The sequence below is a fragment of the Vulpes vulpes genome, chromosome 9 (assembly GCF_048418805.1).
Source record: "Vulpes vulpes isolate BD-2025 chromosome 9, VulVul3, whole genome shotgun sequence".
Classification (NCBI taxonomy): domain Eukaryota; kingdom Metazoa; phylum Chordata; class Mammalia; order Carnivora; family Canidae; genus Vulpes; species Vulpes vulpes.
In genome coordinates, this window is record NC_132788.1 from 86,879,721 (window position 1) to 86,905,004 (window position 25,284).

The 25,284-nt window shown below is 37.4% G+C and overlaps 1 long non-coding RNA gene across 1 annotated transcript in view; it reads left to right on the top strand.

Moving 5' to 3' along the window:
* LOC140593928 (uncharacterized) overlaps nucleotides 1-24,924 on the top strand; it is a 35,990-nt gene extending 11,066 nt beyond the window's left edge. The window contains exon 2 of the long non-coding RNA XR_011994366.1: nucleotides 24,663-24,924. This is a non-coding gene — a long non-coding RNA (uncharacterized lncRNA). The remainder of the gene's footprint in view (nucleotides 1-24,662) is intronic.
* Nucleotides 24,925-25,284: the final 360 nt, after the last annotated feature.

Genomic DNA, 25,284 nt, shown 5'->3' on the forward strand with positions numbered 1-25,284 from the left:
CTAACTCTTCTAGTTTTATTTTCTAGCCCCCACGGTCCATGCTCTTCTCCAACGCCCCTCCTCTGGCTGCTCACCCCTCACTCACCTTTACACTCTTACCTCTGTAAGGGTGGCTCTGAAATACCCAGGCTCTGTTTCTCTCCTTAGCTACAAAATTCCCAGTTTCTGGCTGCTGCAGTTTTCAGGCTATTTGAAAATATACGAATGCAGCAGAGGCCATGCCCATTGTGCCAGGCTTTCCCTGACATGACACTCAGTGTCCAAATTTTCCTTCATTCTGTGAATGACACAATGTCTTTCCTGGCCCCTGGTAGTCAGTGTGCTGGTGGTATGACATGACCTCTATGTTTCTCCTCCTCCTCGTGCTCCAGCTGTGACAATCTATTTATTCTTCCCCACACACTTTTTATTCTCTCATTTCTGTGTCTTTTCCTTAGCTCTCCCCCACCTAGAATGCACGTCTTTGCACATGCAGTGTAATGGGACAACAGAGGCTGATAAGTTATATAGCATCTGAGACATGCCAAAGCAGGAGGGACGCCATGTGATTGCTGTCAGACTTAGTGACAACCAGGGAGAAGTTAACTGGGCAGCTGTGCATCTTAAATTGAGGGAAAAGATTCTTGGGAACAGGTGTATTGGAATAGAGCCTTCTCCACTAGCTTCCTAGGATGAAGTGTTTCTACCATGGAGACTTCACTAGTAAACCTAGATAAAGCACACAAAAGTAGGTGAATGTATTTACCTGTTAAATGTACACATTTGCTTATTAAAAACTTTCTAGTGATAAACATGACATTGGAGAGTGATTTCTTTGGCATGGGTGTAGGAGTGGTGGGCAATGGGACCAAGGAGACAAATAAGCATTGGTAATATTCATTTTTCTTTTAAGATTGTATCTATCATCTATCTATGTATCTATTATCTATCTATTTGTGTGTATGTGTATGTGTGCATGAGAGAGAGAGAGAGCACATGTGGTGGGGGGCAGAAAGAGAGAATTTCAAGCAGACTCCACACATAATGTAGAGGTCCACTTGGGGCTTGATCTTATGACCTTGACATCATGACCAAGGACTGAAACCAAGAGTAAGTTGCTCAACCCACTGAGCCACCCAGGCACTCTGGTAATACTCATTTTCACATATAGATGGTTGGGACATAAGTTTAGTTATATTATTCTCTATTATGTTTTTCATGTCATATTCAAAACACACACACACATAATTCCTCCCCACACTTTCAATATAGTTTGAAATATATAACTGTAGGCATTTATTTTCCCTTGTACTCATTTTCCACAAAGCGCAGTGAGACAGGCTTTCCATATGTATATTTTGCATTCCTTAAACCCAGTTTATGTGGGTAATTTTTCACCTAATCTTGACACAGCAGATGGCAGTGTAGGTCCAGCTTCCTATGCAATAATAACATGGATAATTTCTAACAAAACTTACTTTAGCTGAAAATTTGTGGTTTTAAATAGTTAACAGAAAATATAAAATTGTAGAAAGTCATGACTCCCTTCCTGGGGATTTGGAGATGCATATTCTAATTATATTAAACTCATTAAAAATACTTCATTAATAATATAAAAGCTAATTCTAATGCAGAAATAGGAATCAGCACCTCCAAAGAGACACTGAACAACTCTCATTCTCATAAGATTTGAGTAATTGTCTCCTAACTCTGGGAAACGAACAAGGGGTAGTGGAAAGGGAGGTGGGCAGGGGGTTGGGGTGACTGGGTGATGGGCACTGAGGGGGGCACTTGGTGGGATGAGCACTGGTGTTATGCTAAATGTTGGCAAATTGAACTCCAATAAAAAAATAAATAAAAGATTTGAGTGATTGTTCAACTTCAAGTTCAACTTTGGCAAAAAAGCCCCCTTACATAAAATTACTTAAGAATCTTCATGTTCATTACCATAGTATAAGATTACATTTTTTACAAGACTTAAAAAAAATCAAACACAAAGAGAGTTAAATCAATTTTTATTTAAGAACTGCAGATAGATCTTGCCAGTACATTTTCTTTGCATCCCCCGCCCCCAGGCCCCTGTACCTTGGTTTTCCAGATTCTGTTGAATCTGCAGCTTTCTTCCCATTAGCAAGAACTTTAAAGGCAGTATGGGAAGACGCAGGAAAGAACAGTCTGGTTAAGCAAAGCCAGATTCAAATCTCTGCTTTGTTGCTAGCACCTGTGTCATGTATGAGGGGGCCAGGGGTGTTAACTGGCTGCTCTGAGTCTCAGTTTCTTTCCCTGTAAAATGAGATAATAATAGATGTTGATGTGTAGGATTACTGTAATAATATGTTCACAATGTTACCACAGATGACAGCTCTTGAGGATTGCCAGGCTTCACTCTCATTGTTATCCTCTTGCATATATTCTCTCTTCCCTTCTACAGGATGTGTAAAAACACCCATCACCTGACATCTTTCCTTCCCAGTCTTTGGAGTGATGTGTTTCTAATATGCTGCCCTTCTTCATTAGACCCTGATTATCTTTTCTTTCCTCCTTCTCATTCTCTTTACTATTCTGAAACCCCACTTGTGTCTCATTTTGCTCACCAGTGTTCATCTCATTCACTCCTAATTTCTAAAGAAATTAGCAACAGACCTTGTTTACTGCTTCCCTGCTGGGGACACAGGCTTCTTTTCTTCAGGGTCCACTACCCTAGAAAAGCTCAGGAGAACTGAGAACTCCATGTCTCAGCTAGAAGATACACCAACAGGCTCTTCTTTAAATGCTGGAAATATCTGGAAATGGGATACTTCAGAAAGGTACTTGAAAGTATCAAATCATTGTACAATTTTCATTCTGTTGGAGAGATTTTTGTGATACTTTAGTTTTGTATTTTATTTTATATATATTTTTGAAAGCTTCATTAATTTTTCCAGAACACAAAATACATCACAGCAAGAATTATCTAACTTTATTTCTACAGAGAATCATTGGATAGGGACAAAAAATTTTAATCGTGGTATTGATTAACTAGTTGTTTCACTAATAGTATCTTGAAATAAACTCCCTCTTATTGATTACCTACTATATTAGGCATAGACTAAGGACTTTAGAAGCACTTATTAATTTATTCTTTTTTCTCAATTTATTTTTTTAAAGACTTTATTTATTTATTCATGAGAGACACAGAGAGAGAGAGAGAGAGGCAGAGACACAGGCAGAGGGAGAAGCAGGCTCCTGACAGGGAGCCCAATGTGGGACTCCATCCCTGGACTGTGGGATCACGCCCTGAGCCAAAGGCAGACGTTCAACTGCTGAGCCACCCAGATATCCCTCAATTTATTCTTTTAAAAAACTCCTCAACTATAGATACTAATATTATCTCTATAATACGAATGATAAAACTGAACCCCAGAAAAGTTATATGATTTAAGTTCAGACAGTAAGCAAGTATAAAGCCAAATTAGTCTAATTCTGGAGTCTAACTTCAATGCTAATATTCTTTTCAAACTATTATTGGATATAATTGTTGTATACTATTATGTTAGTTTCAGGTATACAACATAATGATTTTTATATGTGTATACACTGCAAAATGATCACCACAATAAACCTAGTTAACGTCCATCACCACACATAGTTACAATGTTTTTCTTGTGATGGGAACTTTTAAGATCTACTCTCCTAGCAGCTTTCACTTATACAATATGGCATTATTAGCTATAGTCAGCATGCTGTATACTACATCCCAAGACTTATTGATTTTATACCTAGAAGTTCATATCTTTTGACCACCTTTGCCCATTTTGCTCAATGTTTCTATTCTATAGTAACTAGTCAGTACAAGGCAAGTTTTCTCAGTGAAATTGGCCAGTTGGATCCTGAATCAATTCTACAGGTCCATCTTTTTGGGGGGGGAGGGTATTTATTTATTTATTTATTTATTTATTTGAGAAAAAGAGTGAGAGAGCACATGCATAAGTGGGGAAGGGGCAGAGGGGGACGGAGAGGAAAAGAATCCCAAGCAGACTCCTTGCTGAGCATGGAGCCTGATGTGGGGCTCAATCTCACAACCCTGAGATCATGACTTGAGCCTAAATCAAGAGTCAGATGCTTAACCAGCTGAGTCACCCAGGTGCCCCTACAGGTTCATCTTTTTAAAACTAGTTTTCAATTACCAAGGAGCTTATTTATACACAAATTTATTAGGTACTTATCAAATAAAAGTCATTTTTAATTTCTCCACTGCCCTTCCCACCCATAAGAAATCCATGTACAAACCCTGCTGAAATGTGGTATTTATCTCAGAAATGTGTCTCAAGTGGATCCAATTCTCTCCCCTTTCTCCTCCCTTCCCTCACTCTATTGCAAGCTAATATCATCTCTGCTCTCTGGATGGCTGGAACAGCCTTCTAACTAGGCTCTCTTCTATGTTCTCTAAATATGCTGCACTACTATATTTATCAGCTGCTTCTTCCACTTCCATATAAACTCCATAAGGGCAAGACTCTGTGTTGTTCAATACTGTACCTCCAGGACATAGAATAGTGCCTGGAACATGGTGAAGAGCTCAGGAAATGTTTATTGGTTGGATGAATTTAATACCAAGCATATAAAGATGAGGAAAGTGGGGGTACCTGGGTGGCTCAATTGGTTAAGTGTTCAACTCTTTTTTAAATATTTTTTTACATTTTTATTTATTTATGATAGTCACACACAGAGAGAGAGAGAGGCAGAGACACAGGCAGAGGGAGAAGCAGGCTCCATGCACTGGGAGCCCGACGTGGGATTCGATCCCGGGTCTCCAGGATCGCGCCCTGGGCCAAAGGCAGGCGCTAAACCGCTGTGCCACCCAGGACACCTAAGTGTCCAACTCTTAATTTTGGCTCAGGTCATGATATCAGGGTCATGAGATTTAGCCATGCGTGGGGGCTCTGCACTCAAAACAGAGTCTGCTTGAAATTCTCTCTCTCACTCCCTCTACTCCTCCCCTCCTCTGACACACACACACACTCTCTCTAAAATTTAAAAAAAAAAAATCTTAATAAAAAGATTAAGGAAGTGCATTCTTTACCCTCATGGAATGTATTAGATATTACTGGGAACAGACACATAAGCAAATATATACAGTATAGTGTGATAAATGCAGCAAAAAAGGAGCATACACAAGATTTAGTTCATAGTGGTGAAAAAGGCAAGGGAGTGATTCTATCTGGTGGGGATGGGAAGGTCTGAGGAAAGTTTACAGATGCTTAAAAATATCTTCTAGGTTAAAGAAGAGTTCATCACATGGAAGAGGAAAAAGAACACTCGAGGTAGAAGCAGCAGTATGCTCAAAGAGAGAGAAGTAGCTACTGGTTAGTGGGATGAAGAGGACAACTATAAATATCTTGAAATGGTTACAACCAACAGTACACATGGGGGAATGGTGAAGGATGAAGGTGGAGGGATGGGAAGGCGTCTTATTGTGGAGGCATGAAATATACAATAAGCAGCTTAAATTTTATTCTATAAATAATGAGAGTGCCATAAAAGACCTTTAAGCAAGGGAATAATAAGAGATTGATATTTTAGGAAAAAAATAAGACTGGGGAAGTGAACAGATTACAGAAGTCTGAGGCAAGGTGATCCATTAAGATTTAATTGCAGTATTTCCTTTTCTAATCAGTACAGAGTAACAGGCTTGGATTTACCCTTCTTCCTGAAACAATGAATATATCTATATATGGTTTTCAAAACACTGGACATCAGGCAACAAAGGACAGAGATCCCTGTGAAACAGGAAACAAATGAGATGAACTCTATGATTAATTACCCCAACTTACTACCCTGAGAGAGTTTCTAGACTGCAGTACAGGGAGGGGAAAACAGATGGGGTCAAGGGGTCTCCCTGATGAAAGAGAGTTAAGAGTCTGGGGAGACCAGAACAGCTGATTTCATAGAATAGAATACCAGAGAGGAGAGAGCTAACAGGGAGGGAAAGATTTGCAGAGACACCCCCTCCAGTATTCAGCAGAGTACTGACCAGCATATGTATGAGGCCAGGGAAAGAACTATTCAAAAAGATTAGAAAGAACAGCACCTGACACCCATGCAGGGCCAACAGTAACCATTCCCACCAGCCAGACTGGAAAAACCAATAATTCAATTCATGGCATTGGGTAGATAAATCAGGAAAGTTTTTCTTTCTTTTTTCCAATATTGAGGAATAATTATTCCTAGACTGAATTCCTGACAGCTCTGGACCTGTCTAACAAATCATAAAAACTAGAAAGGATCAACTGTTCCCAAGTTACTTAACTGCCTCCTGGAACAAAGCTCAAGAAGATTTATAGGATTACAAAAACATTCAGTACTCAACAAGGTAACATTTACAATGTCTGGCACCCAATCAAAGATTACCACACATACAAAGAAGTAGGAAAACATGTTCCATAATAAGAAAAATAATCAATCAATTGAAACTGACTAGGAACCCACACAGGTATTAGAATTAGTAGAGAAAAACATGAAAACAATTGTTATAACTATATTGTACATATTTAAAAAGCCAAGTACAGATACATAAAATATTATAAAAAAAGATTCAAATAGAACTTTTTTAAAAAAATATTTTATTTTTGGGGTGCCTGGCTGGCTCAGTTGGTGGAGCATGCGACTCCTGATCTCAGAGTTGTGAGTTCAAGCCTCACATTGGGTAGAGAGATTAGTTAAAAATAAAATCTTAAGAAAATAAATAAAAATAAAAATTTTATTTTCAAGCATTCTCTTCACCCAACATGGGACTTGAATTCACAACCCCAAGGTGAAGAGTCGCATGCCCCATAGACTGATCCAGCCAGAGACCCTCCAAATTGAACTTCTAAAGACGAAAATCAGTATCAGAATTTTCTGACCATTGTAAGAGAGTGTAGAGACAGAAAGGGAGAGGGAGATTGGGTGTTAAATGCTGCCATTAAGAAGAACAAGGAATAAGGAAGGAAAGATGTGAATGGGTGTGGCAAAAACAGAGTTTGGGGCTTATTGACTTCGAGGTGCTCCATGATAGAACTCTGAGGAACTCTATCATTTAAGGGATTGATAGAAAAAAGAGGAATTTATCAAAGTGATTAAGAAAGTGGGGTCCTAGAAGGAGAGGGAAAGCAGGTATTAGAGGCATCGTAGAAGCCAAAGCCCCAAATTTCAAGAAAGAAATAATTGGTATGACCAGTGCTACAGAGATCAAATAGGAAAAAAACCTGAGAAGTGGCCAAAGCAGTCCCTGGATCTGGTAGGTAGGAGGTCACTGATGATCTCACATACATGATGGAAGAGACTCCATCTGTTTTGTTCACCCAGTGCATATTCTGCAGTTTCTGGAAACAGATGCTTAAAATAATTTGGCAAATGGATGGATGAATTCAATAGTTATAAGATATTCTGTGTGTGGCAGAGCCCTTTTGTGATGAGAATTGTAGCAGATTTAGTGGGATCAAAAGGCAGAAGCTGGGGATCCCTGGGTGGCTCAGTGGTTTAGCACCTGCCTCCCACCCAGGGCATGATCCTGGAGACCTGAGATCGAGTCCCATATTGGGCTCTCTGCATGGAGCTTGCTTCTCCCTCTGCCTGTGTCTCTGCCTCTCTCTCTCTCTCTCTCTATCATGAATTAAAAAAAAAAAAAGGCAGAAGCTAGGGTCGCCTGGTAGCACAGTTGGTTAGGTTCTGACTCTTGATACTGGCTCAGGTCAAGATCTCCGGGTTGTGGAAATGAGTCCCACGTAGAGCTCCATGCCCAATGAGGAGTCTGCTTGAGATCTTCTCCCTCTGCTCTCCTTTCTCCTCCCCCCTCAAACCTGTGTGTGTGCTCACGCAAGGATGCTCGCTTGCTCTCCCTATAAAAAAAAAATTATATATATATATATATATATATATATATATATATATATATATATAATTGGAGTTCAATTTGCCAACATATAGCATAACACCCAGTGCTCATCCTATCGAGTGCCCCCCTCAGTGCCCATCACCCAGTCACCCCCACCTCCCGCCTATAAATATATTTTTTTAAAGGTCTTCTACTAGACTATAATGGATTTAGTGACTGGAAGGCGAAAGGAAGAAGGCGATAGGAAGAGGCAGGATCCAGTAAAACTTTTTTTGGGAGGGGCCATGGATTTGCACAATATCAAGAAATCTGAAAAATACTGAGACAGGAAAACAGTATTTCAGAGCATATAGATGTTCAGGTGTTGAATTGTATGGGCCAAACGTTGTATAATGAACTCATCTAGAGTTAACTTCTCTGAGCCTTATTTCCTGGATCTGCAATAGTACTCCCTACCTCATAAGGCTGTTGTCAGGATTTAATGAGGTAATGCAGGCAGAGTGTTTGGAACTGTCCCTAGCTCAGTGAATGCTAGCTGTGGCTGCCAAGAGGATGGCACCATAAGAGACAGACAGGTGGGCACAGGTGGCAAATTGCCTTGATGAGGAAGGAGTCTCTTGTTCTGAGACAGGAGGGAAGGAGGAAGGATGGGGTGGAGGTAGGTAAGCTCCAGAGAAATGAGGGAATTCATGGAGCTACAGTTTTATGTTTAGGGATGTGGAACTTAAAAAGCTGTTTGAATTTTGAGAAAGGTTATTTAGATGTTAAAAAGAGAAAAACCGGGACAGCCCGGGTGCCTCAGCGGCTCAGAGGTTTAGCCTTCAGCCCAGGGCCTGATCCTGGAGACTCTGGATCAAGTCCCACATCGGGCTCCCTGCATGGAGCCTGCTTCTCTCTCTGCCTGTGTCCCTGCCTTTCTGGGTCTCTCATGAATAAATGAATAAAATCTTTAAACAACAACAACAGGTCCAAGCAATCATTGTGTTTGAGCATTTGTATAGATTAAATGAAACATATTCCTTTAGCTACAATTTTGAAACTTTTTAAAAAAAGATTTTATTTATTTATTCATGAGAGACCCAGAGAGAGAGGCAGAGACACAGGCAGTGGGAGAAGCAGGCTCTATGCAGGGAGCCCAACGCGGGACTCGATCTCCAGACCTGGGATCATGACCTGAGCTAAAAGCAGATGCTAAACCGCTGAGCCACCCAAGCATCCCTATAATTTTGAAACTTAAAAGCATCAGTCCCTAGCCTTGAGAAGTACTGCAATATAGAAGTCTATATCGGACTAGGATAAAGGAGATAGGAAAATGTAACAGTTGGAGCTCTTTGGCTGTGAGCAAAAGAAAGGAACTGGTAAATTTCAGCAAAAATAAAAAAGTCTGGAGTAGCTCACAGGATTTAAATGAAAGTTGAAGAACCATGTCTCAGAGAGCAAAGGCCCAAAGGCTGCTCCAGGGTCCAATGGAACAAAAGCTGACAGCTTGTCTTTTTGGGACCTCAGGCCCTTCAGATGAGGCTTCACCTCTAAGCATTTGTCCTGTATGATTCCCTCAAGATTTAAATTCCTGGGAGAGAACAGGTCTGATTCGCTTGCCTCAGGGCACTTGGTAACAATTATATTGCTTTCTTAATGTGTGACTTCAATCACCCTCATTCTCTCCTCCAGGAGGTTGGCTGGACCTCAAGAAGGATGGCTCCAGGAAAATAATCTAGTGTGCTGTTTTTCTTTTCTTTCTTTCCTCTTTCAAGGAATACTTTATGTGTTTGCTCTGTGCCAGGGGCTCATTAATATAAAGAGATACAGTCAATACAGAGCAAAATGTGACAAGGACTCTGCTCCCCTGGTGGGTTGAACTGTGGGAGATCAGCATGAATTTAATGTTTAACTTAATGATTATGCAATGGCAAACCAAAGAAATGCTCTGAAAGAAATGACTGCCTCTTGGAGAGCAGAGAGCATTTAACAAGAGAGTCTGATCTGACTTGGGGGCTGAGGATAGACTTCCAACAAGAGATGCCAGAACTGAGATATGAGGGATGAATGAAGAGCCTGGCAAACATGCAAGCAGTATGTGCAAAGGGCCTGTGGCTGGAGGGAACCTATGATACACCCTAATGGCAGCACAACTGGAAAATGGGACTTCTTTGCTTTTAGCATCTGACAAGTTTGACCCAAGTACAGGTTTATAGGTGATTCCACCATTCCTATTTGTGATATTAGTACACTTCAATTAATAAAAGAAAATTTTAAATGTGGGTTTAATGAGATCACTTTTTTGAGGACACAAATGTTTGCATTTTTGTGTGTATATTAGCTGATGCATATCTAGAGGTTGAACATAAATTTTGCAGTAAAAATTAATTCAAATTTCATCAAGCTGTAGCTTTCTGTAATATTGATAATAAGGATCGTGTTATATAACTAACAATAAAGAAAAAAACAAATCAAGCTTAAGAATTTTACTTTAAGTGGACTATTCTCTGTGGAGAATAATTACATAAAATTTGCATAAACGGCAAGAGCCAAGATAGGTGTTTTCATAGCTGTGTGTGTAATCATTAATTAAATATGACACCTTAAAACTTGTCTACTAAATAGAATTAAATGTTGATCATAGACATAATTATTGCTTGAGCTTTAAAAATTCTAGCAATGCATTATTAACTGTAAGATAAAATAGTCATGAAAACCCAGATCAAATTTTGTAATTGTTCTTTAGAAGACTTTCTCATGCACAAATGTAACCCAACCAAAATGAGTTTGCTCCTTGGTGAGTCAGAAATTGCATCAGATTGAGTTGTCCCACAGAGAAAACCTTTATTTGCAGCTAATCAGGAAATCATAGGGAATAGCTTCCAAAGCTTTGACTCCTTGAGAGAGGGTGAATGGGTTCCTTTTATTTAGGGTTAGGATGAGTATTTAGATAGGGATGCCTAGTGATCCTCTGTAGAGATAAGTATAAGGAAAAAAAAAAAAGATAAGTATAAGGTCACAGATGTGCCTTAAGGAAATATGCCTATCCATACATTGTATGCTATGTGAATGAGGCAAAGGCTCCTCCCTGGGAGATTTTAGTATTATAATGAGGTAAAGGCCACACCATGGTCCATCTACCCAGGTGCAATTCGGGTTTAGTTCAACATGTGTCCGTGGTCCGGACCTGCTGGAATCTTGTCTGGGCTGTTGCCATCACCTGGGGAGTACTTTGGGGTTTCATTGGCTAGAGTCTAGACATAAGCCAAAGAAAAGAATTTAAGGAAATGTGTAAGACAAAGGTTAGTGAGCACAAGCAGGTAAGTGGTAAAGGCCAGGTCTTGGGAGTCTAGCTGGTGACACAAATACTTATTTCACATAATAGTTGATACACTTAAGTGTTTTCACTATTAGTACAAAGTTTTAATATCACATTGGGCCTTATTTTTAAATTAATAGCATTTGGGGAAAAAAACCTTTTGAGTTTTCATCACCACCATCTAGTTTTAGAGCACTACCATCACTCCAAAAGCTCCCACCAAGATTCATATGGATATGTTTTGAAAAGACTTTAACTGAAAAAGACAGTACAGTTGACCATTGAACAACACAGGGATTAGGGGCACTGACCGTCCGTGGAGCTGAAAATTCACATATAAATTTTGACCCCCCCTAAACTTAACTACTAATAGCGTACTTTTCACTGGAAGCCTTCCAGATAACATAAACAGTTGATTAACACATATTTTGTATGTTATGTGTATTATATACTATATTCTTACAATAAAGTAAGTTAGAGAAAAGAAAATGTTATTAAGAAAATTATAAGAGAAAATACACTTGCAGTACTAAACTATATTTATCAAAAAAAATCCACATAATAAGTGGACTCATGCAGTTCACAGTTCTGTGTTGTTCAAGGTTCAACTATAATTATATGTTAATGTTTGTCGTTGATTAGGTAAGCCAATCAATCTCAAAAATCCAATTTTACAAACAAATGACATTCAATCCACACTCCCTCCTCCACCCCAGGCAACCACTGGTTGTCTCTATAGAGAAGCTTTTTTTTTTTTTTTTTACTTTAAAGATTTTATTTATTTATTCATGAGAGACACACAGAGAGAGAGGCAGAGACATACACAGAGGGAGAAGCAGGCTCCCTGCAGGGAGTCCCGATGTGGGACTCGATCTGGAAACTCTAGGATCACGCCCCTAGCTGAAGGCAGACGCTCAACTGCTGAGCCACCCAGGTGTCCCTCTATAGAGAAGCTTTTGACCTGATTAAATTCAATTGAGCCAGAGAAAAATGTGGGAGAAATTGCAAAAAATGTGGTTCAACATGGAAGCTCTTGGGTGGCTCAGTCAATTAAGTGTCTGCCTTGGGCTCAGGTCATAATCCTGAGGTCCTGGGATCGAGCTCCAAGTTGGGCTCCATCTGGGAGTCTGCTTCTCCCACTCCCTCTGCTGCTCCCTCTGTGCTCTCTCTCAAATAAATAAATAAATAAATAAAATCTTTTAAAAATGTGGTTCAACATGTAGTTCATGGCACATAGTAGATGCTCAATAACCAGAATATTTCGTACATACAATATATAAATGCTGAATATATTGTAGTTACTTTTTAATATTTCTTTCCTTGTACCAGTGTGCAAAATACTACTACATCTACGAATTGAAAAAGAGAGTAATATAATCCAATTCTACCCATCCTGATGCTTTATTCAAAACTTCTTAAATAACATTTCCATTCTCAATAATAGCCCTCGATAACTGTCACCTTATTTACTGTTCTTTCTTAGAGGTACAAATAACATCAGCTTAGAATGTAGTAAAGCCCTGAGGTTATCTCTCTTAGCCTATTTGGGTTTAATGTTATTGCAACAACAAACAAAAGTACTTGGGGGAGCTGCTCTGCCCCTGCCTGGTGCAGGGCTCAGTGGGGGTTGTTCACCCCGTGAGGCCCCGGGAGGAAGCCACAGTCGCGGGGGCAGCTCTGGGACCCTGGAGTCAGCTCCCGCAGTAACTCCGGGGCTCTCCGTCTGCAGGGCCTGGGGGCTATTACTCAGCAATTAGAAACGACAAATACCCACCATTTGCTTCAACGTGGATGGAACTGGAGGGTATTATGCTGAGTGAAATAAGTCAATCGGAGAAGGACAAACAGTGTATGTTCTCATTCATTTTGGGAATATAAATAATAGTGAAAGGGAATATAAAGGAAGGGAAAAGAAATGTTGGGAAATATCAGGAAGGGAGACAGAACATAAAGACTCCTAACTCGGGGAAACGAACTAGGGGTGGTGGAAGGGGAGGAGGGCGGGTGTTGGAGGGGAATGGGTGACGGGCACTGAGGTGGACACTTGACGGGATGAGCACTGGGTGTTTTTCTGTATGTTGGTAAATTGAACACCAATAAAAATTAATTAAAAAAATAAAAATAAAATAAAATATACAAATATGAAAAAAAAACAAAAAAAACAAACAAAAGTAGTTTCATTTTATCATATGAAATGTCCTTATTTCTCTTTTCTTGATAAATTTTTCTTTTCTGAGTGTAAGAATTTAATGCCTTTTATTTCTGAGACTGGCTTTTTGGGATCAATTGGCTTGCTGATTCAAGAATAAGTATTTTAGGGAATCCCTGGTTGGCTCAGCGGTTTGGATCCTGCTTGGGGTGTGGAGTCCCGGGATCGAGTTCCACATCAGGCTCCCTGCATGGGACCTGCTTCTCCCTCTGCCTGTGTCTCTGCCTCTCTCTCTCTCTCTGTGTCTCTCATGAATATTATCTGAAAGGAATTAACTGTGGAAATAGGAAAACCATATCTTGAACTCCAAATGTTCTCTGCTTACAGATTTAAAAGCATTGACGAAGCATAGACATTTATCTAGGACACTAACTTATTATTATATTTTAAATCCATCCAAATAATTGTAAAGGAATGATAATTTGACAATGAAGAATATTCAAGGGAAGAGAGCACATTTTGTGCTTAAACCCAAAGGAACTTCTTGGGCTTTTCTTCCTATGGGCGGAAGGAAGCGGATGTGACAAGAGAGAACAAGCAAGTGAGGAAACTGATGGAAACAATCAAGCCCTAGGATCTATCCCTGTGTAAGCAAACTTGACTTCTATTCTTAGATATTAAGCCAACAATTTCCCTTGCACTTGAGCTAATTTGGTTGGAATTCTGTTACATGCAACCAAACCGTCCTGACATAGTTATGTTCTAATTTTCTTTTTTTAGGAGAAGTTGATTTTATGAAAATTTCAAGCACACAAAGGGACATATGTAATAGATACATTAAGTAAACATCAAGATATTCACACAAGAAGCAGAGCTTCACAAAGACCACTGGAGTCTCTGGTGTGCTGCTTTCTGGGCTCATTCCTCTCCCAGCCACAAAAAGACCCACTGTTTTTTTATTTTAGTTATCTATTTTACTTTTTGTTTTTCACTGTAGCTTCACTTATATGTAGATATTTGTTGTGGGCTGAATTCTGTTCCCCCAAAATTTGTATGTTGAAGTCCTAACCCCTAGTATACAAGCAACCCTCAGTTTGTTTCCTGTAGTTAAGAGTCTCTTATGGTTTGCTGCCCTTTCTGTTTTTATCTTATTCTTCCTTCCCTTCCTCTATGTTCATCTGTTTTGTTTCTTAAATTCTCTATATGAGTGAAATCACATGATATTTGTCTGTCTCTGACAAACTTATTTCACTAGACCTAATAATGTGGTTCCATACACGTTATTGCAAATGACAAGATTTCATTCTTTTTGTTGGCTGAGTAATATTCCATTATATATATATGTGTGTGTGTGTATATGCCATGTATATATATATATTAATATATATATGCTACATCTTCTTTATCCATTAATCTGTCAATGGACATAGGATCTCTTTCTATAATTTGATTATTGTGGACATTGCTATATTTTGCTTCCTTCTATATTAGATTCTGTATTTTCCTTCTTATATTGGGTTATCTTTTCCTCATTCACATATTCTTACATATATTCTGAATACTAATCCTTTGTTGCTTACATGGATTGCATATTTCTGCAATCAGTTTGTGAACTATCTTTTCACTTTCTTTATGGTGTATTTTTTAACAAATTCTTAATCTTAATGCAGTAAAATATATGAATATATTCCTTTATTATTTGCTTATAATGTCTCTTAATTAAGAAAATTTGCCCTATCCCAAAAAGTTCCCATATTGTGTGTGTGTGTATGTGTGTGTTTTCAATTAACTAGTTTATTAATTAATTTGTTTTGTGTGTGTGTGTGTTTAATTTAAAGACAGTTTTTGGGAGTTGCCTAGGTGGCTCAGTCTGTTAAGTGTCGGACTCTTCACCTCAGCTCAGGTCTTGATCTCAAAGTCATGAGTTTGAGCCCTTCATTGGGCTCCAGGTTGGGCATGAAGTCTATCCAAAAATAAATAAATAAAAACAATTTCTCTTTTTTTAAGAGTAATTTTAGATTTACAGCAAAATTGAGAGGAAGGTAAAGAGACTTCCTACATGCACCTTTTCTTCACATATACATAGCCTCCTCCACTGTCACTATCCCCCATCAGAATAGTACATTTGTTATAATGAAAGAAGCTACACTAACATGTTATAATCACCCAAAGTCCATAGTTTACGTTAGAGTTCACTGTTGGTGTTCACATTCTGTGAGTTCAGATGAATGTATAATGACAACCATCGTTATAACATACAGAGTAATTTAACTGCTTTTAAAATCCTCTGTATTCCACCTCTTCATCTCTCCTTGCCCTAAAATTGTGTTTCTCACATTACAGTCTTTAATCCCTCATTCTCATTAAAGTCTTTAATTGATTTTTTTGTTTGTGGGATGGGTTTGAGATCCTTCCTCCACTGCTCTAACAATGCCACTTCTCTCATATATTAACGCTCCATATGTGTGTTCAGCCTATTTGTTTTTTTCTTTCCCCATCAGTATATTGGCTTCCTAATATTTTATTGTCATAACTACTAAAGCTCTAAAATAAAATCTTGATTTCCAGTATGGCAAGTCTTTCCACTTTGCTTTTCATTTTAGGTCTTTTCTCTCCCATATGTATATATATTCACTCCCTTCCATATATTTTAATATTAGCTTGTCAGGTTTCTTGGTAGGAATTGCACTGAATCTATAGGCCAGTTTAGGAAATTAGAAATCTTTATGATATAGAGGTTTTCCATCTGGGAACAGGGCACATCTCTTCATCTGAGTTACTTTTAAATTTCTTTCAAAAATTTTTACAATTTTCTTTATAGAAGTCTTCAATATACTGGCTTGATTAATTTAAGAGCATCTCACAGTTTTTGACTTTGCAAATGGCATCTTTATAGTTGTTTTTGTGTCTGCAAATAGTGTTCTTTTAAAAACAATATTGAAGTTTATTACTCATCTGTTTATGATAAGTTACACTTCATAACTTTATGAATTTCAGTAATTTATAGATTCTTTTGGCTTTTCTATGTAAACAATTATATCATTTTCAAATAAACACAATTTGGTTTTTTTGCTATCTAATCTCAATACCTTTTTCATCTCATCTGGTTAGGATCTCTGGTTTAATGCTAAATAGAAGTGATGATAGAGGGTAGATCTGTTTTATTCTGCTTTTAATAAGAATGATCAAGATTGGGCAGCCCGGGTGGCTCAGCGGTTTAGCACCTCCTTCCGCCCAGGGCCTGATCCTGGAGACTTGGGTTCCAGTCCCGCGTGGAGCTCCCTGCATGGGAGCCTGCTTCTCCCTCTGCCTGTGTCTCTGCCTCTCTCTCTCTTTATTTCTGTGTCTCTCATGAATAAATAAAATCTTTAAAAAAAATGATCAAGATCTTGCCATTATGAAGGGCATTTGTTATTGACATTTTGTTGTTATCCTTTTATAGGTTAAAAAAGCTCACTTTTATTCAGAAAGTATGTCTTAAATTTTATCAAACATTTTTTCTGAACCTACCAAGTTCTTGACTTTTTTTCTTTTAACCCCTAAATGGTATTTAGTACACTAGCAAATTATTCTAGTGTTAGACTAACCTTACATTTCTTGGATAAATCAAACTTGGTCATGATAATAATATATAATTTACTTTACTAATATTTTGTTCAGAATTCTTGTTTTGGTGTATAAGTGAATATAGTTGGCCCAGACCTTTTTATTCCCCTGAATATTCCTTGTTTTTGTTTTGATATCAGGTTATATTAAGTTTTTAAATAACCTGAGTATTCATCTTCATTCTCTTTTATTTTTGGAGAGTTTGTATAAGTTTGGAATTATTTATTAACTGGAAATTTTGATATATGTATCTTTATCTTATCTATAACTTTTAAAGTTAGGTGTAGAAACAGAAACATATGGGGACTGACATTTGCAAAGCTGAATAACAAATCAGGATTGAAATAATTAGTGTTAACAACTCAGCCTTCCTACGGTATTCACAACATGTAACTAAGAAGAGAGAAAAGATAAAGCAATTACTAATTGTGAGAATCTTCTCTAAGTCTGATGCTTCCTTGGTGAGCATTTATGTCGACAGGAAAGATAAAAATGAAAAGCTTTGAACTTCCATTGAAAGAAATAGAATCCTTATTTACACAAGACAAATTGAAGCTGATTGCCACCTTTCCCCAGACATACATCTAGCTCTTCTCTTCTGCTATCAGATAGGAAAGATTGATGTGCACTGCCATTCCTTAGAATGTTGTGTTGCCATAGACACTGGCCAGTTCTCAAACCCCTTTTATTTCATACATTTCCTTCACAAAAGAGTGCTGATTGAGTTCAAACAAATTTATGTTGAAAAATAAAAGTATACATAGAAGGGAGACGAAATTAGAATCTGGCTAAGTTTCTTTCCTTCCTAAATCCCCACCTTCGGATTCTTTTCTTAGTTAATGGAAAGAGCAGCTTGCTTAATGGCATATACATACATTTCACTACTCCTTCTAAGCTCATTCAATAATTCTTGAAATAAATCTTAGCCAAAAAAAGTAAAGGCTGCATAAAAATTGAGAAGTTTTGTCACGAATTTCTTCATTCTCCATTTGTTGCCCTGAGTGGCATTATTAATAGTTTCACTTTGCATTAATGTTGCATTTTATAGGTTAAAACAACTGTTGTTAAATATTTCTATGTCTATTCAATACTATCTAATTATATTGGAAAGACAGGCATCATTCCTATTTTACAAGTGGGAGTAAGGCTCAGAACAGTCATGTATTTCCCAATGGGAATATTAAAGCACCAAATACTTAGGGTATTACAATTATTGAGAACTTGGTTATGATTCCTTCATTGATAACTACTCCTTGCCTTAGGAAAAGGAAAAAAGTTAGATCCTTGGAGAGCAAAGACATTTTTATGCTACTGGGAATAATTTTTTTCTCTTGACTTCAGAAGAAAAATGAGAAAACCATCATGAAATTGCCTGTCTTTGCCAGTGGTGATGAGATTGAATCTACTCTTATATGGCACTATCATTTGAAACAATTGTAATTTGTTGGGTTAATTTAAATATGGCCTGTTATGGGCTGAACTGTTTTCCCCCTAAATTCATATGTTGAAGCCCTAACCCCCAGTACTTCAGAATGTGACTATATTTGGAGAAAGGGCTTTTAAAGAGGTAAATAAATTAAAATGAGGCTGTGAGGTTGGTCCCTAATCCAATGTGATTGGTGTCCTTATAAGAAGGGGAAATTTGGACACAGAGACACAGCAGGGATGTGTATGAACGGGGAGAAAAGACCATGTGAGGACACAGTGAGAAGACACCATCTGCAAGCCAAGGAGAGAGGTCTGAGGAGAAATCAAATGAGCCAACACCTTGATCTTGGGTTTCTAGCCTCCAGAACTGTGAGAAAAGTAATTTCTATTTAAGCCACCCAGCGTATGGTATTTTGTTTTAGCAGCCCTAGCAAACTATTACATTGGCCTAAAAAACATTAGATCTGAGGAGGGGAAATGATCATTTATCAATGAGAAGCATCCCAGGGCTCCTTTAGTTACTCAAGTCACAAATTAGGGCTTTTCAAAAGGAGCCTTCCCATAAACTAAAAAACAAAGATTGGCATTTAACTATAAATACTCTAAGAATCATTTCACGAATAGCATCCTCTATTTTGGAAAAATGGTTCCAAATGAACTGCTCATTACCCAACACTTGACTGAACTACATTATGCAAAAAGCATGGCAAGGATTCAGCAGCATTTGCAAGTTAACAATAAGCTATAAACAGCTCTATATTCTTCTTCTGGGCCTTTCTCCAGAAGGAATTATTTAATTTGGAATTAATTTTTGTATTCAAATAAGTATTTAATAAAGTGGGTTTTTTTTGAAATAGTATATTTGTAGGAAAACTATATTTTAGGTGCTATCTTTAAAAAATAGTTTATTGAGGTGAAATTCACATAATATAAAATTAAGCAGTGTAAAATAAACAATTCTTTTTTTTTTCAAAGATTTTATTTATTTATTCATGAGAGACACAAAGAGTGAGAGGCAGAGACATAGGCAGAGGGAAAAGCAGGCTCCATGCAGGGAGCCCAATGTGGGACTCAATCCCTGGACCCCAGGATTGTGCCCTGGGCCAAAGGTAAACGCTCAACCACTGAGCCACCCAGGTATCCCTAAAGTAAGTGATTCAATGGTATTAATTATATTCATAATGCTGTGCGACCTCTACTTCTCCATAGTTAAAAACATTTCTGTCACTCCATAGTAAAACTCTAACCATTAAAGAATTTCTTCCCATTGCCATCTTTCCCCAGCTCCTAGCAACCACCAGTCTGTGTTCTGTCTCCATGGATTTATTCATTCTGGATATCTCACATAATGGAATTAGACAACATTTGTCTTTTGTGCCTGCCTTCTTTCACTTAGCATAATGTTTTAAAGGTTCTTTCATGTTGCAGAATATGCCAGTAATGGGTTCCTTTTTATGACTGAATAATATTCCATTGTATATAAATACCATATTTGGTTTATTCATTCATTTGTTGATAGACATTTGGATTATTTTTACCTTTGACTACTGTGGATAGTGCTGCTATAAACCTGTTTTATATGTACTTGTTTGAGTAGCTGTTTTCAATTCTTCTATGTGTAGATCTTGGAGTGTAATTACTGGGTCATATGGTAATTCTATGTTTAACTTTTTGAAGAACCACCAAACTGTTTTACACAACGGCTGCACCATTTTACGTTTCTACCAGCAATGTATGAGGGTTCTAATTTCTCCATATCCTCTCAAACTCCCTTTTAAAAAACTTATAGGGATGCCCGGTGGCTCAGCAGTTAAGCGCCTGCCTTCAGCCCAGGGTGTAATCCTGGGATCGAGTCCCACATCAGGCTTCCTGCATGGAGCCTGCTTCTCCCTCTGCCTGTGTCTCTGCCTCTCTCTCTCTCTGTGTCTCTCATGAATAAATAAAATCTTTAAAAAATTTTTTTAAATTATAGCTTTTGCTGTTTTCCGTTTTCTTAAAAAAATTATAGTTATTACCATGGGTGTGGAGTAATATCTCTGTGTGGTTTTTATCTGCATTTACTTAATGACTACTGATGTTTAGCATCTTTTCAGATGCCTGTTGGCCATTTGTAGGTTTTCTTTGGAGAAGTGTCTATTCAATCTTTTGCCCATTTTTAAATTGGGTTATCTGTTTTTGAGCTTGTAAGAGTTTTTTTTTTTTTTAATATATTCTGGTTATTTTAAAAATAAATAAATAAATAAAAACATATTCTGGTTATTTAATCCTAATCATATATAGATTTGCAAATATTTAATTCCATTCTATAGGTCATCTTCTCATTTTTAAAATAACATCCTTTGGGGATCCCTGGGTGGCGCAGCGGTTTGGTGCCTGCCTCTGGCCCAGGGCGCGATCCTGGAGACCCGGGATCGAATCCCACGTTGGGCTCCCGGTGCATGGAGCCTGCTTCTCCCTCTGCCTATGTCTCTGCCTCTCTCTCTCTCTCTCTATGTGACTATCATAAATAAATTAAAAATAAAATAAAATAAAATAAAATAACATCCTTTGGAGTACAAAATTTTTTTAATTTTAAGTTTTTATTTATTTATACATGAGAGACACAGAGAGAGAGGCAAAGACACAGGCAGAGGGAGAAGCAGGCTCTATGCAGGGAGCCCAATGCCGGACTCGATCCTGGGTCTCCAGGACCACACCCTGGGCTGAAGGCAGGTGCTAAACTGCTGAGTCACCCAGGCTGCCCCCAAATTTTTTAATTTTGATGAAATTCCAGTAATGTATTTTTTCATTTCTTCTTTGTGCTTTTCATCATCCTATCTAAGAATCCATTGCTAAATTCAAGCTCATAATTATTTTTTAAAATATTTTATTAATATTTTATGAGAGATGCACAGAGAAAGGCAGAGAGATAGGCAGAAGGAGAAGCAGGCTCCCTGTGGGGAGCCGGATACAGGACTCAATCTCAGGACCCTGGGATCCTGACCTGAGCCAAAGGCAGACACTCAACCACTGAGCCACCCAGGCACCCCAAGGTCATAATTATTTACTTCTATATTGTCTTCCAAGAATTTTATGGGTTTATTCCTTATATTTAGGTTGTTGCTCTATTTTGAGTTGATTTTTCTATATGGAGTGAGGTAGAAGTCCAACATCATTCTTCTGCAGATAGAAAGGCAGTTGTCCTGGCACCATTTGTTAGAGTTTTCCTTCCCCATTAAATGGACTTGACACCCTTGTCAAAAATTAATTTCCTATCTGGACTCTTATTTATATCCTATTGGTCTGTATGTCTATCTTTATGACAGAATCACATTTTTTTGGTTACTGTAGCTTTATAATAAGTTTTGAAATTGGGAAATGAGTCCTCCAATGTTTTTCTCCTTTTTCAAGATTGTTTTGGCTATGCAGAGCCCCCTGCAATTCCATATGAATTAGAGGATAGGTCTTTCCATTTCTACAAAAATGGCTGTTGAAATTTTGATAGGGATTGTGTTGCAGTTGAAGATTGCTTTGGGTTATTGACATCTTAACAATGTTGAGTCTTCCAATCTGTGTACATGGAATGTGTTTCCATTTTTTTAGGTCTTCTTTAACTTCTTTTAGCCATGTTTTATAGTTTCAGTGTGCAAACCTTTCACTTTCTGGTTAAAATAATTCCTAAGTATTTTATTCTTTTGGATGCTATTGTAACATAATTGTTTTTTTATTTTTTATTTTTTTATTATTTTTTTTATAATTGGTTTTTTAAAAAAGATTTTATTTATTTATTCATGAGAGACACAGAGACAGAGAGGCAAAGACATAGGCAGAGAGAGAAGCAGGCTCTGTGCAGGAGCCCAATGCGGGACTCCATCCCAGGACTCCAGGATCTCACCCTGGGTGGAAGGCAGGCCCTCAACTGCTGAGCCACCCAGGCGTCTCTAACATAATTGTTTTTTAAATTTTCTTTTCAGATTCTTTGCTGGTATATAGAAATACAGCTGATTCTTGTCTGTTGATCTTGTCCTCTACAATTTTGCTGAATCTTATTAGAGTCACTATTAGTTTAAACAGTTTTTTGGTGGATTCTTAGAATTTTCTATATATAGAATCATATCATTTGTGAATAAATAGCTTTACTTCTTCCTTTCTAATTTCAATGCCTTTTATTTCTTTTTCTTGTCTAGTTACTTTGGCTAGAACTTCCAGTAAAATGTTAAATAGCATTGGTAAAAGTGGCATCTTTGTCTTGTTCCTGATTTTGGGGAAAAAAGCTATTGGTCTTTCATCATTGAGTATGATGTTAGCTGCTGTTCATTCAATCCCTTTATCGTGTATTTTGTATTCCTAGTTTCCTAGTTCCTAGTTTCCTGATTGTTTTTATCATAAAAAAGTATTGAATTTTGTCAAATAATTTTTCTCTTTTCTGTATTCAGATGATCATGTATTCTTTTCCCTCTATTAATGTGTTGTACTATATGAATTTATTTTCTCATGTTTAACGACTTGCAATCCTGGGATAAATTCCTCTTGGTTGTAGTGCATAATCCTTTAGATATGCTGTTGGATTTGGTTTGCATCTTTATTCAAAAGAATATTGACCTGTGACTTTCTGTTCTTGTGATGTCTTTCTTTCTTTTTCTTTCTTTCTTCTTTCTTTTTCTTTCTTTCTTTCTTTCTTTCTTTCTTTCTTTCTTTCTTTCTTTCATTTCACTTTGGTATCACAGTGATGCTGGCCTCAGAGAATGATTTGGGACAGCTCTTGCTCTTCTAATTTTTTAAAGAGTTTGAGAAGGATTAATGTTAATTCTTCTTTAAATGTTTTGTTGAGGGCACCTGGGTGATTCAGTGGTTGAGCATCTGCCTTTAGTTTAGGTGGTGATCCCGGGGTCCTGGGACTGAATCCCACATTGGGCTCCCCGTGGGCAGCCTGCTTCTCCCTCTGCCTATGTTTCTGCCTCTCTCTGTGTGTCTCTCATGAATAAAAAATTAAAGTCTTTTAAAAAATGTTTTGTTGAATTCACCCATGAAGGCATCTGGTCCTGAACTGTTTCTTTTTTGGTACGGATGTTTTTGATTATTCATTCATTCTCTTCACCTTTTATAGGTTTGTTGAAGTTTTCTATCTCTTCTTGTGTATTTCTAGGAATTTGTCCATTTCACATAGGTTTGTTTGTTCACAGACATTCATAATATTCTCTTACAATCCTTTTTTTCCTATAAGCTCAGTAGTAATGTCCCCATTTTCATTTCTGATTTAGTTATTTGCATCTTCTATCTTTTTGTCTTTGTCAGTCTAGCTACAGTCTGTCAATTTTGTTGATCTTTTCAAAGAACCAACTTTTGTTGATTCTATTTTTTTAATTCTCTATTTCATTTATTTCTCCTCTAATCTTTATTATTTCCTTTTTTCTGCTTGCTTTAGGTTTGGTTTTCTCTTTTTATGATTTCTTAAGGTGTAAAGTTAGATTATGACGACATCTTTCCTCTCTTTTAATATAGGCATTTACTGCTATAAAATTTCCTTCTGCTCACTACCTTGACTACATTCCATAAGTATTTTGTATTTTCATTTTCATTTGTCTCAAGTATTTTCTAATTTCCATTTTGATTTCATCTTTGACCCATTGGCTGTATAATAGTATATTTCTACATATTTGTGAATTTTCAGTTTTCATTGTTTTTGATTTCTTGCTTCATTCAATTGAGGTCAGAAAAGATACTTTGTATGATTTTAATACTTTATTGAGTTTTGTTTTGTAGTCTAACACGTGGTCTATTCTGGAGAACGTTCCAAAAGTACTCAAGAAGAATGTGTATTCTGACATTGTTGGAATGTTCTGTGTATGTCTATTAAGTTTAGTTGATTTGCAGTTTTTGTCTAGTAAGTCCAAAACCTATGCTTCCTCAGGGATGGTTTCTGTGAATGTATTTATTTTTTCCTTTAAATGGACCCTTCTTGGGGATCCCTGGGTGGCTCAGTGGTTTAGTGCTTGCATTTGGCCCGGGGTGTGATCCTGGAGACCAGGAATCGAGTTCCGCATTGGGCTCCCTGCATGGAGCCTGCTTCTCTCTCTGTCTCATGAATAAATAAATAAAATTTTTAAAAAATAATAAATAAATAAATAAATAAATAAATAGACCCTTCTTTCCTGTTTTTTTTCTTTTGCATGCCTTGTGGGTTTTTTGTTGAAAGCTGAACATTTGAAAGTTATAATATGATAACTCTAGAAATCAGATTCCCCCCCACTCCTCAGATTCTTGATTATTGAAGGCTGCCATCATCTGTTTGTTTACTGATTTTTCCAAAGTATTTTTACAAAGATATTACTTGTTGTACATGCTGACCAAAGTCTCTATTCCTTTAGCTTATGTTCATCCAGTGACAGAGATTTCCTTGAATGGGAGAAAATGTGAGAAGAAGAAAGAAAGAAGAAAGAAAGAAAGAAAGAAAGAAAGAAAGAAAGAAAGAAAGAAAGAAAGGCAATAATTTGCTAATAAGATCTGCTTTGCTTCCTCCAGAGCCAAGTACCCAGATCCCACACTGAGAATATGCACTGCCATCTTCAGAACCAACAATGAGCCAGGGAAGGAGGGGGCAGGAGCAAATAAAAACAACACAAGGTTTTCCACTGTTTTTAAGTTGATTTTTTTCTTGATTCAGTGTTTGCTTGGTTGCTATAAACTGTTGACTGTTTTTTCAGAGTTCTGACAAAGTTGGTTCTAAGAGATTCTGCTTATTTTTTGATGTTTCCATGAAGAGACTGATATTTGGAGTTGTCAACTCTGCCATTTTGCTGATATCACTCCATGAAAAATATGTTGTAATGAACTTCCTAGCAAAGCCATGTAACTAACACTTAAGTCCAAATCTCCACAACATTTGGACCGGTTTCATATCTCTACCATAGTTCTTCCTTCTTTCTTCTCTGTCACTCATATCTCTTACTCACCTAATTTGATATACAAATCATAATGATATTAAAATAA